The sequence below is a fragment of the Perissodus microlepis genome, chromosome 16 (genome assembly GCF_051167445.1).
Source record: "Perissodus microlepis isolate ML-2025 ecotype Zambia chromosome 16, ASM5116744v1, whole genome shotgun sequence".
Taxonomy (NCBI): domain Eukaryota; kingdom Metazoa; phylum Chordata; class Actinopteri; order Cichliformes; family Cichlidae; genus Perissodus; species Perissodus microlepis.
In genome coordinates this window covers 27,950,864-27,965,988 of record NC_140476.1, presented here as the reverse complement: position 1 = coordinate 27,965,988, position 15,125 = coordinate 27,950,864, and the positions used below count along the sequence as shown (strand labels likewise).

The 15,125-nt window shown below is 39.7% G+C and overlaps 1 pseudogene; it reads left to right on the top strand.

Annotated features, from left to right (window-relative positions):
* The first annotated feature begins 13,668 nt into the window (after positions 1-13,668).
* Positions 13,669-14,597, top strand: LOC146371101 (olfactory receptor 11A1-like; annotated as a pseudogene).
* Positions 14,598-15,125: the final 528 nt, after the last annotated feature.

The window sequence follows — 15,125 nt, the reverse complement described above, 5'->3', positions numbered from 1 at the left end:
GTCTCCAGGTGAAAAACAGGAGTGATACACCGTCTACAGGTATTAGGCTAGTGATGGCTCCTTTATCTTATAGTGAACAGAAATAATTTTTTGGAGTGAAACAAATAATTTGTGTGGCATCTTATTTGATGCAGAATGTCTGACTGTTCTGTAAATAGTTTGAAATGGTTATTTAAAAAAATGCCTTGGCTGCATTTTTAGGTACATAGCTACAAATAACTTTGTGGTTTGCAAAACTTGTGCATAGGTTTTAAAAATTTACCATTTATATTTGCATTTCAGGTTATGAAAATGATTTGTTAATGTTTGTGTTTGTTACAGTGAAAAATATAACTTTTTTCTACTCTGGATTTATGTTTTTTGTCTGATTTTTGATTTTGTCTTAATATAGTATGTTAAAATAAAAAATAAAATAAATTCAAACATGTGAGGTTGTAAAGAATGATACCAAACAAGGCAAGGTAAATAGTTTTTAAAGGCGAAATGTAGAGGTAAAACCAAAAGTAGTCAATAACGGCCAATTATACCTCAGTTACTAACTCCATCCATCCATCCATTCGCTTCTGCTTATCCTTTTCAGGGTCGCGGGGGGCGCTGGAGCCTATCCCAGCTGTCATAGGGCGAGAGGCGGGGTACACCCTGGAGAGGTCGCCAGTCTGTCGCACGGCTAACACACAGAGACAGACAACCATTCGCACTCACATTCACTCCCGCATTCACACCTATGGGCAATTTGGATTAATCAATTAACCTAACCCCACAAACTGCTGTGGTTAGCACTGTGGCCTCACAGCAAGAAGGTCCTAAGTTCAATTCCACCATCAGGCCGGGGTCTTTCTGTGTGGAGTTTGCATGTTCTCCCCGTGTTTGCGTGGGTTCCCTCCGGGTACTCCGGCTTCCTCCCACAGTCCCAAGACATGCAGTTACTAACTCAATTACTTTATTCAAGAAGTAACTAGTTACTATAACTAGTTATTTTTTCAAAGTAACTTGCCCAACACTACCCCTAGGTCACTTCAGGTATTAGTGACACCCTAATGCTCCGAATGTCTTGAAGGCTCTAATTAATGATGTATTAAGAGACTTAAAAATTTCATATTTTTTTATCAATATTTTGCTTACCTGGATGACATATTTTTTTCAAGTTCCCTGAATAGCATGTCATCCATGTCTGCAGTGTCCTGCAATAGCTTCTGGAGAACAGGTTGGGTTTAAAGGCTGAAAAATGTGAATTACATTCTTCCTCTGTGACTTTTTCGGACTGGCAAAGACGGCAAGTGAAGACTGATCCAGCGAATGTGCGGGCTATGACCCAGTGGCCTACTCCCAGCCTAGTCGACAACTGTTGCAGTACATCCTTGACTTCCTTAGTTTCTACCATAGGTTCATTTACAACTATAGCCAGGTAACTGCACCCTTTACACCACTCACTTCCAGTAGAGTCCCCTTTGTCTGGTCCGCAGAAGCACCAGTAGTCTTTACCAAGCTTAAGGAGCACCTGACACTAAACTACAATTTGAATTTAATTTATTTAAATTCAGTTTCTGATGGCACAAAGTTCTGCCCATAGTTAGTATCTTGCCCAAGGATATTTGGCATGCAGACTGGAGAAGCCAGAGCAGAGATAAGCCTGAGATAAGCTCAGGTTTATCTCTGTTTGAGGCTTCTGTAATATCACCCATCAATCTTGATTGGCGATGAGGCCTTGCTCAAGGGCACTGAACAGAATAAGAAATATGCAGACCTTCATCGCTCCCTCGTTCCAGTCTACACCCCGGTCAGATAAAGAAATTCCTGTAAAGTCCTTGTCTTGCAAGCTTGCTCCTACATCAGATCTTATGAAATCAACTCTGTGATTAGCGCTTCAGCACTTAAGTTACCTGCCACTCTTTGCAACCATCCTAAATTCCAAATTTCTCAAGTTAAACCAGTTCAATCTAGTCCATTGTGTAAGATTTCATATCTCAGCTAAAGAGATTTTGTGTTGAAGTCCTGCAGTGCTAAGTGTAACAGGGTCATAAATCACATTGTTATAATTACACAAAATGTGTTCTAAACCCCCAAACTGCTCCTTTTATACCTGACTTTTAGGACCTCCAAGCCTGTAGTTATGTTCATTATCAGTTAGAGCCCCTCCTCATTCTTTTCTTCTTCTTCTTTGGTGCAATCCTATAAATACAGTGTACCCCTTTTGCCTCTCCCCTTTTCTACAATTCCCCTGTGGGAGAGGTGGGTGTCATTTCTTTCCAACACCTTAAAACACACATATAATTCATATTTAGCCACCTTGATGTTTATGATTGCGATTTTAGTTCAATTATTGTCATTATTAAGCCTGTTTTTGTTAGATGTTATAAGTGTGTAGTATGTGTGTGTGAAGAGAAAAGTTATTAGAAAGGTAAATGAAGTCACACTCAGATATCTAATTTTTACATGCGCATGGGCGGTTACGGTCCGATCTGCTCTGCTTTCAAAGTGCGCACAACAGATGTGACAGAAAAATCGCCCAGGGCTCTCAGAGCATTCTTTATTTATACCAAGCAAGCTTACAAAGAAGTAGGAGTGTCATTTTCAGGATACGAAAACATTTTCCTTAAAAGGAGAAAAACTGTTCGCTTATCTTCTGAAACAGCAGGTAGCTTAGTATGTATAGAAACTTAAACATTTCCTTAAAAGGAGAGTAAGAGAGGGGGGAGACCGTTAGCTCAGGATGTAGTATGTATGTCACCACATTCCTCTATACATCTGGTTCCACTTTCCTTCCCTGTGGTGGTTCCAATCCACAAGCTCCTATTACCTTAAAAATGAAGCTACAACTTAAACATAATCACAAAACTAAAAAATATCTTAACATTCCCTCCTGTATGTAGCGAAATTTTAAACAATACATCAATGTGTTTCAGACACAGACCCTACATTGTGAATGCTTTCGGTCTGGTCGTCATAAAATGTGTATCATTCAAACATAATCATTCATCACATTAGTTTCATACTCATCGTCTTCTCCTTCTACCTCGTCTGGCACAGTGACATATGCAACAAGAGATTGAGATATCATTCTTGATACCATTCCTCTTACACAGGGGATAATGCATGTAGTAAAGATACAAAACATGATAAGTATTAGGCCAATAAACATTAAAACCTTAAACATCAGTGTTCTCCATGAGCCGCTCATAAACCAATCCCACCAATTACTTTGTGTATTTGCCCAATCGGTTACCTGTGCCTGTTGAACATTTCTAAGTAATTGTAGGGCATTTGTCATATTATCAGAATGCACATTGTCTGGAATATATGTGCAACAAGTTGTATTGAACAAAACACACAGTCCGCCTTTTTCTGCTAAAATCATGTCCAGAGCAACTCTGTGTTGCATAACAGTTATTCTTATGGCATCAATTTCCTGATTTTGCTCGTTGTTGATGGTAGTCGATGCATTTAAAAATAGCCCAAAACGATAATCTAGAGTTTCAATACGCATGGCATGCTTTCCAACTCCAATCCATGGAAACATTGCATGGACAATCTTTTGTCCAGTAGTCCATGTTTTGAATTCTTTCGGTACGTCACTGCCCCACACAGAATCATATGGCTTCACTTGCTGGGCTTCTCGTTTCCTTCTCGTAGGTTGAAAGCTCTCGATTGCTGTTATCTTGAATGTATGGTCAGAGATGAATATAGGGGCGCATGTGCCTGTCCACTGCTCTGGGAGTACGAAATAGGCACGCTGTCCACATAACCATACCATTCCCTGTACCCAATAGGTACTGTTAGATGGACCGTTGTTCCTCACTGGGCCACCAAGTGTATGTGTATACGTTCCTACACAGTTCCTGGTGGTCCCTAAAGTGATGTTTCCTTCTGTCTGGCGATAACATCTCATATGCTCCCATTTTGTTGGGTTGTCTAAGAATACCGGGAAATGCAGTGCTTCATGTCTTTGCTTAACCTTCAAGTTAACCCAAAACAATTGGTCACAGGTACCATCCCGAAGTCCAATAGTCAGGGGGTCGCTGTGGTTTAGGACAATTCCTGAATGTTGATATCCTAAACTGGCAAAGCTTGCTGCGCATGTCACTTGAGTCATGTTCATAGGTCTGCCATATAATGTAGCATGTTGTGTTGTAGCAGGCATATGTGAGCATATATAACAATCTTTGCCTTCTGTGCGATTATATATATATCTATACCAGGCATTGTTCATCCAAGGGTGGATGTGGTCCTGTGTCACTTCAGCCAGGTGTGAGTTATCATATGTCCATGCTCTTCTATGCAAGTTGACTGCTTGATCCTTTAAATGCATTAGGGTCCATGCTGTAAGCAGCAGGGCCAAGGTGGTAAGCAGAATAGTCTTCATGATATCCAGACACACCGATTTACTCTGGTGAGTAGACTGCAGGCGTGAAGTAGAGGGCGGGATATACCCAATCAGCCCTCCCTTCACCTGTAGATCACCAAAGAGTCGGGGTGGTGGCGTCTTTAGGTTGTGCTGTCACTCACTTCCACTTTTTTGCAATGACTCTGGTGGATCCAAGAGGGCCTCTCAGCGATTTTGCAAGCTGTTGGCGTTGTTAGGAGTACTTGGTATGGACCTTCCCACCGAGGTGAGTTCCAATTCTTTCTCTGAAGCACTCGTATAAGAACCCAATCGCCTGGCTTTAATCTGCAAGAGACTGGAGAGGAATCACACGGCAGTTTATTGTTTAACACGATGTCCTTGTTTTTTAGTAGCTTTGCCATCCATTCTGCTAAAGTTGTCTCTCTAACAGATTTATCTATTGGTTCACTTGTTATTGGTAGTGGAAAAGGTCTCCCATGAATTATTTCAAATGGTGTCAATTTTTGGGAGCCCTGAGTTAGTCTCATCCACATTTTTACTAGACCTATGCACTCTGGCCATGGTCTTTTTGTTTCTTCCATGCATTTCCTCAGTCTTTGTTTTATAGTGCCGTTAGTTCTTTCTACTAATCCTGCACTTTGAGGATGGTATGCACAATGATTTTTAATGTTAAAATCTAACACTTCTGAAACTTTTCTGATAACTTCGTTGACAAAGTGTGTGCCATTGTCAGATCTAATCAATGAAGGAATGCCATAAGTGGGAATGAAATGATTACATAAACATTTTGCAACGGAGATTGCATCATTCCTTTTTACTGGATATATCTCTGGCCAGTTTGAAAACACATCTATAATCACTGAAGCATATTTTGATCCTTGACATTCATTCAGTTCAATAAAATTCATGTGGATGGTGTGAAATGGATGAGGTGGTGTAGGGAACTGGCCTCTCTTAGGTCTTAAATTTCCTTGTGAGTTGTGCTTTTGACAGATTAGACATGTTCTTACAAATTCTTTCGCTGAAGTTTCAAAATTTATAGTGTAGAAATGTGTATTAATTATCTTCAGCATCCCTCCTGTTGACACATGTGTTAATCCATGTGTCACTAAAGCTGCTGTTTTGTGTAGAGACTTTGGTAATATTGGCTTTCCAGCACAAACCATTAAATCATCTTTTAGTTGTGCTCCACATTTCAGCCACTTGTTCTGTTCAGTGGTTGTTGCAGCTTTTTGTTCGGCTCTTAGTACATCAAGTGGTATTTGTGTACAACGTTCGGATGTTAAAAGCGTTATCGTTTGTTGTGCAGCCTGCTTTGCTATTTGATCTGCAAAGTTATTTCCTTTTGTGACAACAGAGTTGTCTTTTTGGTGTGCCGCACATTTACAAAGTGCCAATTGTTTTGGCAAGGTGATCACTTCCAATAAACTCTTCAGTAGGTCACCATGTTGTACTGGGTTACCTGTGGATGTGACCATACCTCTATTTTGCCAAATTCTCGCAAAATGGTGTACTGCTGAGAAAACATACTGGCTATCAGTGTGAATATTTATAGATTGGCCTTTGTGTAGTTCACACGCTCTTATAACTGCTTTCAGTTCTGCACTCTGTGCTGAGTGTGAAGGCGTAAGAGGTTTTGCTTCAACCACACTGTCTGCTGTAGTTACTGCATAACCTACGCAATTTTGGCCAATACTATTTTTAGATGCTGAGCCATCTACAAAAATATCGCTGAAACCAGGTTGTGGCGTGCTGTGGATGTCAGCACATGGTTTGGTGTCCTCATCAAGTTTTTCTATACAACAGTGTGGGTCACCCTGTCCTGGCGTAGCTAAAAGTGTACTTGGGTTTAGCTGGCCACATTTTTCAATCTGTATATGTGACTGTGATAACAAAATGCCTACATAGGATAGTTGTCTTGCATGAGTCAGATACGATAAGTTGGCTTGCAATAGAATAGAGGTTACTGCATGCGGTACTCTAATTATTAGAGTGTGACCTAATACAATGTCAGCCGACTTTTTTACTGCTTCTGCTGCTGCAGCGCAAGCCTGTACACACGTAGGCAGTCCTGCTGCAACAGAGTCTAATTTACTGGAATAAAATGCCAATGGGCGTTGTTTTTCGCCAAAAGCTTGGGTTAACACGGCTTTCATGTACCCTGCTCCACCATCCACATGCAGGTAGAAAGGTTTGTCATAGTCTGGCAGAGCGAGTACAGTGTTTGTTTGTAATGCATTTTTTAAATCTATAAATGCCTTTTCTGCCTCTGGAGTCCACTGTATTTTATCCTTTAATGCCAAGTTTTTTCCATAAATCACGTCTTGTAACGGCTGAACTTCAGCTGCATAATTTGGAATCCAGGTTCTGCAGAAATTACAGAGACCCAAGAAACTCATCATTTGCTGCTTTGTCAAAGGTTTTGGGGCATTTTGTACAGTCACTTTTCTACTATCTAGTAGTTTCTTCCCTTCTCCCGTGAGCGTATGCCCTAAATATGTAACCTTTGGGCTCCACAACTGCAGTTTGTGTTGCGAAACCTTGTGCCCCTGTTCAGCCAAATGTTTTAACACAGCCAAGGTGTTCACTTTGCATTGCTCCTGTGTGTGTCCTGTTATCAGGATGTCATCTACGTAAAGCAGATATTGTCCCGGAGCAGGTAACGTACACAGTGACATAGATTGTTTCAATGCTTCGGCATACAATGTTGGGCTATTTTGAAACCCTTGTGGTAGCCTTGTGTATGTGTATCTTTCACCATTAAACGTGAACCCAAAAAGATGCTGTGAGTCAGGGTGCAGGGGCACTGAGAAAAAAGCGTTTGACAGGTCAATCACTGAGAACCACTGTTCTTTTGGTGTCACTTGATTTAATATTGTATGTGGATTGGCCACCACTGGTGGTACCGTTTTTGTAATGCTATTAATAGTACGAAGGTCATGTACCAAACGAAATTTTCCTGTATTCGCCTTTTTTATTGGAAAAATGGGAGTGTTACATGTTACTTTATCTGACTTGATCAAAATTCCTGCTTGTTCCATATCCGTAATGACAGGTTTAATGCCTTCCATAGCTTCTTTAGATAATGGATATTGTGGTCTTACAGGTCTATGTGAAGTAGTTGTTTCCACTCTTATTTGATCTGCATTTTTTATTAAACCTACGTCGGTCGAACCTGAAGACCATAACTCATCAGGCAATTGCTCTAGCTCTGGGTACTTTTCTATTATTAAGGAATGTCACTCATTATCATTCTGTGTCATACAGACGTTTGCATCATCCGATAGATGAGTTGTGGGTATTGTTGTCATTACCCATCCTAATGTGTAGCGCATGCATTTTGTCCTTCTGCCTTGTAGCCAACCTTCCTGAGTTTCCCCTGTCTTCTCATATCTGTCAATTTCTACACTTCTGAGGACCTGCCCTAAGTCTCTCCAGTCTGTGTTGTCATTATGAGCCACTGACACATGTGGGTTTGGCATCCTGTTTACTTCCTGAATTTTCTCGCTCTGTATCACTGAACACACTGCATTTCCGCTTTTTGTGACATAGAGGTGCTGCAGTGTTAAACGTTGTGGGCCCAGTCTATGGATTTGTGCATCATATTGAGAATCTGGGCCTGGGCTTAATTTATATCGTAGTGTATTGTGATACTCTGTATAAGGAAGTACAACAGATGTAGGTGGCAAATACATTTTGGCTTTTTGTTGTAATGGCTCTAATGAGGGGAGATCTAGGGTCCAGTAGTAGTGGGGCTCTGGTCCCGCTTTACAACCATTTGGGCGTGGTTCAATGCTTTCTATTTCTTCATCATTTAACATTAATTCTGCATGCATGCCTTGTTCTCCTGGTACTACTCCTATCTTTAGTTTTTTTAGTGCGTCTCTTCCTAACAGATTCACGGGGCACGACGGGTCATAGATGCACTGATTTTTGCATGACCTACCGCTGTCTCTTAACACTAAAAATAAGGGTTTTGTCAATCGTTGCACTGTAGTGTGACCTGATGCTGATTTTACTATTAAAGTATCTTCTGAGAATTGTACTTCCTGTGGTTTTCTGTTCAGAACGGTTTTACAAGCTCCTGTATCACATAACATCTGCACTGGCTTGCCATTCACATACACTGTCAGCGTAGGTTTGCCTTCTACTTCAGAAACTAATTGATGGACATTAAATACTTCTGCATCACTTTTGTCATTTTCATTTGGCTTTTTCCCATTTAGTCATTTATTTGAATATTGCCATTTGTCTGTTTTATGCCTGCAATCTCTGGCGAAATGCCCTTCCTTGCCACAATTCCAACACGTATTATCTCTTTCTTCACTTCTTTCGCGTAAGTCTGTCTGTCATACGTATCTCTGGCCCTTTCCTCTAAATCCTCCTCTTCCTCTGCCTCTATTTCCTCTCCTCTGTCCCTGTCTGTTACCTCTAAATCCTCCTGAGAATGCAATAAACCCTGTTTCTGGATCTAATGTAAAAGTACCTGTGCTTGCAGTTTTTTTCTTTATTACACGGAGAGCGTGCTCGGCATGTTGCAATGCGTCGGATAATGGTCCCGTATTCATCGTGACCCAGTGTTTTTCAACATGGGATTTCACTGAGGGTAGCAGGCCATTCAGGAATGCATTTTTTAGCTGCTGTTGGTAAGGACCGTCAGGCCCTTCATTATAATCCATTCCTGAATGTTGCCTAAAAACCAGATGCAGGCGATCTAAAAAATCGGACGCTGTCTCATTTTCTTTTTGTTTCACTTCGCCAATTTTGCCATAGTCAGCCCTTGGAGCTAATTGTACTCTTACGCGATCATATAAATTTGTGACGGCGGTTTGTAGTTCTTGACTTGCAGGTGGTAAGGGTGTTCCATCAGCGGTGCTACCTCTGAAGTTTCCCCTAACCGTTCCCATTTTTAAACCTAGTACGTCTTGCATTACTTGGAACATTTCATGACCATTTAAATACCACTGTCTTCTGATCATTTCTACCGCATCTCTCCAAGGTATAAAACCTTCATTAAGAGGGGGAACATCTTTTAACACATTTTGCCTATCTGTTTGTGACCACGGCCGGAATACAAATGTATATGGGTTATCGTCGCGTTGTACCTCTCCACCTTCTCCACCTTCCCCTGTGGGTTGGCCATATCTGGGGTTTGATACTGCTATCATGGGAAAAATGCCGGGAGGACCAGGTGGATCAACATCACCTCCCATATCTAGTCCATAGTGATCTTTTCCTATTTTTTCCTGTGGATTTTCACCTAGTGCTATTTTATCTAACATGTTTTGTGCCTCTGCATAAGGACCAGGTTGAGGTCTGAACAGATCACAGGATTGTTTAAGGGGGGTCGCAGCAGCGGAAGTGGGGGCTGGTTTCACAGCAACAGAAGTGGGGGTCGGCCTCGCAGCAGCGAGTGGAGCATATGGTGGGGGATCTAATACCTCTGCCTTTTCTTTTTTCTTTTCTTGTTTCTTTTGTTTATTCTCACATCGTCTATCTGCCTCTCGCTTCCATGCTTGGAAATATTCTAATTCTTGTGTGCGTTTTCCTTTTTTCTTTAAATTTTTTGTCTCTCCTACTTCTTTCAGTAATGCTTGTTTAAGTTGTAACAATGCAGATGGGCTACATTTTCCTTCCCACGTGGGATATTTGGGTTTTTTTTAGGATTTCTCCATCTTTGCACACTAATTTGTCCGGCGCCTGGACATTGCTTCTCTAGCCACTGTTCGTCAACAGTAAACTTAGTGGGCTGATTACCCATTAAAACAGAACTGCAGCGCCTTCTCTGGTATTAGACTGAAAGAGTGGTTACTGACTACGCCCTTCTACTCCACTCTAATTAGTGGAGCGGTGTCAGTTTTATGAGGCGGAACTCAACCGTTCTCTTTTGTCACCAGTACGTCAGCTACTGACAGGAAATAAAATGACAACAACAATGAGAGTGATTCAGCAGCGTATTTGTGCTGTTTAAATCAATTCACTCTCAACACACAGAAAACACAAACATTTAAACAGACATTTTACACAATCGCGCAGACCTTTTCGGAAGGCCAGTCCTAAAGCTTTTATTTTGAAAATCCTTCCGCGGATTAGTCTTTAAAAAACTTTTATTTTACAAATCCGTGCAGTGGATTAGACTCATCAAAATCCGTTCGGTGGATCATCCCAACTTTTATAAATCCGTGCAGTGGATTAGACTAATTACACCCTTTCGGCGGGTGAGACCAAAGTTCGTTTTACGCGAGTGTAAATGAGTGACTTCCTTTACCTTCCCAAGATTCTCTGGCTATGTTGAAAGTCAGCCACTGGATCCCAGCGTCGTGGACCACTTGATAAAACACTGGCCAGGAATCGAATTTTAGCGTCCCTGGACTTTTTCACTCCTACCTAGAGGAGGCTCGTCGACTGATGTCAGTGCAGCTTTCCACGACGGCAGGACACAGCGGCCGATGCTTCCTTTCCGGCTCGAAGGACCAAGAAAATGTGAAGAGAAAAGTTATTAGAAAGGTAAATGAAGTCACACTCAGATATCTAATTTTTACATGCGCATGGGCGGTTACGGTCCGATCTGCTCTGCTTTCAAAGTGCGCACAACAGATGTGACAGAAAAACCGCCCAGGGCTCTCAGAGCATTTTTTATTTATACCAAGCAAGCTTACAAAGAAGTAGGAGTGTCATTTTCAGGATACGAAAACATTTTCCTTAAAAGGAGAAAAACTGTTCGCTTATCTTCTGAAACAGGAGGTAGCTTAGTATGTATAGAAACTTAAACGTCTGTGAGGGTTCTCAGTCATCCAGGTCATCGTAGTCAAAGGAGCTTGCAAAGAAAAGCGTCTGGACTTCTTTAATACTTGGAGGTCTTTCTTTCTTTTACCTTTTTTATCAGACACAACGCAGAATCACACCGGTCACATAAGCAAAAGAGAATGAAAAAGGTGAGATTAACCTCCAGTGTTCAGCTCCTTGGAGGCTTAATTTGTCTGATAAAAACCTTCCACAGACTGTAACTGCTCACTGTTTGCATGATGGTGCATTTTTCAATATTTTCCATTTATTCACCTTGCGCAATTTGTTTAATGAAACATTTTTGTAGTTTTTTAAAACAACAATGGATGAAGAATTAAATGTTACCTATATAACTTTTGATGGACATGTGTAAATTAACAAATACAAATACAATACACTTTTATTGCAGCATTGCTACTGAACGTTGTTATTTACGCCACAACTATTTACCCAAAACTCCTGATTGACTTTTTATCTGAAAAACAAATCATATCATATTCAGCATGTCTCTTTCAGTTTTTCATAATTTATTCTCTGGGTTGTTCTGAGTTCTTTCTCTTGGCAGCCATGGCCTATGACAGATATGTGGCTATTTGTAAGCCTCTACAATATCCTCTACAATGTCATAAATTTAATTTGTAAAATTTTAACCTGTTAATAGCTGATAACATTTTTCTGGGTGCATGTTCATTGTAAATATGCCATAGTTTAAATCTGTTTTACGATCATAGTACTTATTTTTTTACAATTATTTTTTTATATACTTACATAAAACGCTAGAGTGGAAACTTCATCAGTTAATCATATATAGTGTTAATTGTTATGTATAATTCAAAGTAAATGAGTAAAATGTTTGGAGTTTTCAGCTCTCCGTTCTCGTGAAAAAAAAGGCTTTCCAGATTCATTTTAGACTTATAACCCTAAGTAGGCAAAATGAGGAAAAGCATTTTTCATGTGACTACAAATTGTACAAGTTAAAAATTTGGCATTTAACACTCACACCCAATACTTCAGACAGTTAGGATCAACAGTTAATTTAGATAAACTTGTATTATTTTTGACTGACAGTCAACAGAGGCCACAAGCATGTTTGAAATCAGAACCTTGATGCTATGAAAGTGTTTACGGTACACCAGTACTACACTAGTAGAACAGGGGAATGTAAATGGTAAATGGTCTGTATTTGTATAGCGCTTTACTTGGTCCTAAGGACCACCCATTCACACACACATTCACACACTGGTGATGGCAAGCTACAGTGTAGCCACAGCCACCCTGGGGCGCACTGACAGAGGCGAGGCTGCCAGACACTGGTGCCACCGGGCCCTCTGACCACCACCAGTAGGCAACGGGTGAAGTGTCTTGCCCAAGGACACAACGACCGAGACTGTCGGGGCTCGAACCGGCAACCTTCCGATTACAAGATGAACGCCCAACTCTTGAGCCACGATCGCCCAGAAAGGACATTAACTTGCAGTTTATACATTTGTTTTGCATATGTGTTGTGAATGGAGACTAAATAAGTAATGAAGACTAAATAGATTAAGAGGTTTATACATTCTCATCTAAATGCTTCAAAAATTATATCTGCAGGCCAGAGACAGTACATCTGAATAACCATTTATCAAGCAGTAGGGTCTGATTTCCTTACCTACTTTTTAGCTTGATTTCTTTCTCAACATGAGAAAATGCATCACCACTGACTGAGATACACTACCAAGTGGCCGTGATAGTGTATAGCAGTGGCATGTGATGACTTTTAAAGAAAGGCCTGCAAAAAATAACTTGAGTGTGTTATGGCTTGAGGATGAGTCTCTCGCAAAAGCTGCTGTCCTGACTCATAAGAGGGTTTTTTTGGTATTCAAGCCTTTCATTTTCTGAAGGTATTATCTGTGTGGTGGACCAAGTTCCCATCACTATTTTAAGAGATACCTATGACACAATGTGGTGCAGTGCCTTTTCTGACCAGATTTCCTATGGCTCAGATTTGTTGGTGTGGGGAATAAAATAGTGCCACTCATACCAATCATTTGTGTTTGGCTATAGAGTGCAGCTCATTAAAGCTCTCCAACGCAACTGTGATTACCTGTTTGTCTGCTGCCCAGAAAAAAATGCATATGACCCAGCCGTGTCATACATACTCAGTGATGGTATTTTACTGAAATACAATGAAAAGATTTCCCTGAATCAGGAATGGAGTGTGATGTGGACACTCAGGTGGTGGTGCCAAAAGAGTACTGTGTTCAGGCTTTGCCTGTGATCACCATCTGCCTGGCTATTTAAGAATTAGGTAAACTTATGACAGAGTGCTCTGCTATTTTTAATTTACACAAGTCATGTCAGAGCTGGCTATTAAGCAGTGAGTGTCCAGTGCCTATCACACTGTGTAGGTTTTGCTGATTCACATATTCATAGAGTGTGTTACACATTAAACAGACTCTCAGTTATAACAGTCCGCAAGCCAGGTTACATTATATTGTATTTGGAGTATTTTTTATTTATTCTGGTTATGTGATTAGTCATACAATGTCTGCTTTTTCAAGACATCGATGGATGATGAGTTAAATGTTACCTATATAACTTTTGATGGACATGTGGAAAATAACAAATGCAGATATGTTTATTTTTTTATTATGTTCAAAGTATATATTGTAATAATTTGCAGTAACTGTATAATTTTATACCTCATTTGTATTCATAAAAATCTCCACGAACCTATGTACATTTTCACTGCAGCTTTGCTACTGAACTGCGTTCTTTACACTATAGCTATTTACTCAAAACTCCTGATTGACTTTTTATCTGAAAAACAAATCATATCATATTCAGCATGTCTTTTTCAGTTTTCCATAATTTATTCTCTGGGTTCTTCAGAGTTTGTTCTCTTGGCAGCCATTGCCTATGACAGATATATGGCTATATGCAAACCTCTACAATATCCAACCATCATGAGAAAAAGCACTGAGAGTATTTTCCTGGTCACAGCTTGGCTTGTACCTGTATTGCAGTCCAAGCAATAGGAATGGCTAAAAGTAAACTGTGTTCCTTTCATTTAAAATCAATATTTTGTAACAATACAATTTACACTCTTCAGTGTGTAAGATCAAGGTTAGTTACTGTATTTGGTATAATTTGTTATTTTGATTTTGTGATACTTCCTCTTCTTTTTATAGTTTTCACATACACAAAAATAGATATAGTCTCTTATCACAGTCGTAAAGAAATCAAGAAAAAAGCTGCAGAGACCTGTTTACCCCACATACTGGTTTTAGTGAGCTTTTCCTGTTTAGGTGTCTATGATGTAACCATATCTCGAGTGGAATCAGATTTCCCTAAAACTGCACGCTTTATAGTGTCATTACAGCTAGCTTTGTATCAACCTTTATTTAATCCATTAATATATGGGCTTAAAATGAAGGAAATTTCTAAACATCTAAAAAGGTTGTTTTGTCCAACAAAAATTATTTGATGCATCAATAAATTCCTCATTTCAGAAAATATACTTATTAAATATTATAAACTCATGAAATTGATTTGGTCCACATATTTTACACCTTTTTTTTTTGAATAAATTAATCAGTGAATTTAAAATGTTTTTACTGTTTATGATTGCTCAGGGTGCATGTCTATTGTAACATCAATATTGTAAGATTATTGTAACATAAATGTTATAGTTTAAATGTTATAGTTACAGTTAAAATACTGGTTTTTAGACTGCTGCACAGCACAAGAACTCAAGAGTAAAACATTTACAAATTCCAGCAACATGAATTAAACTAATGCTGACATGTACTATGTTCAGAGAGTTTTCTTCATCCGTTAATTTTATACAGTGTTAATTTTTACTTTTCTTTCAAAATAAATTTGCAAAATGTATAACGTTTACAGCTGTACTTTTGTGAAAACAAAATTAAATCTTTCCTCTCTGAGCTTTTATTTTTAGAAATTGCATACTGAGTAGGGACAAATGTTGTGTGGTTTATGACACAATTTACAA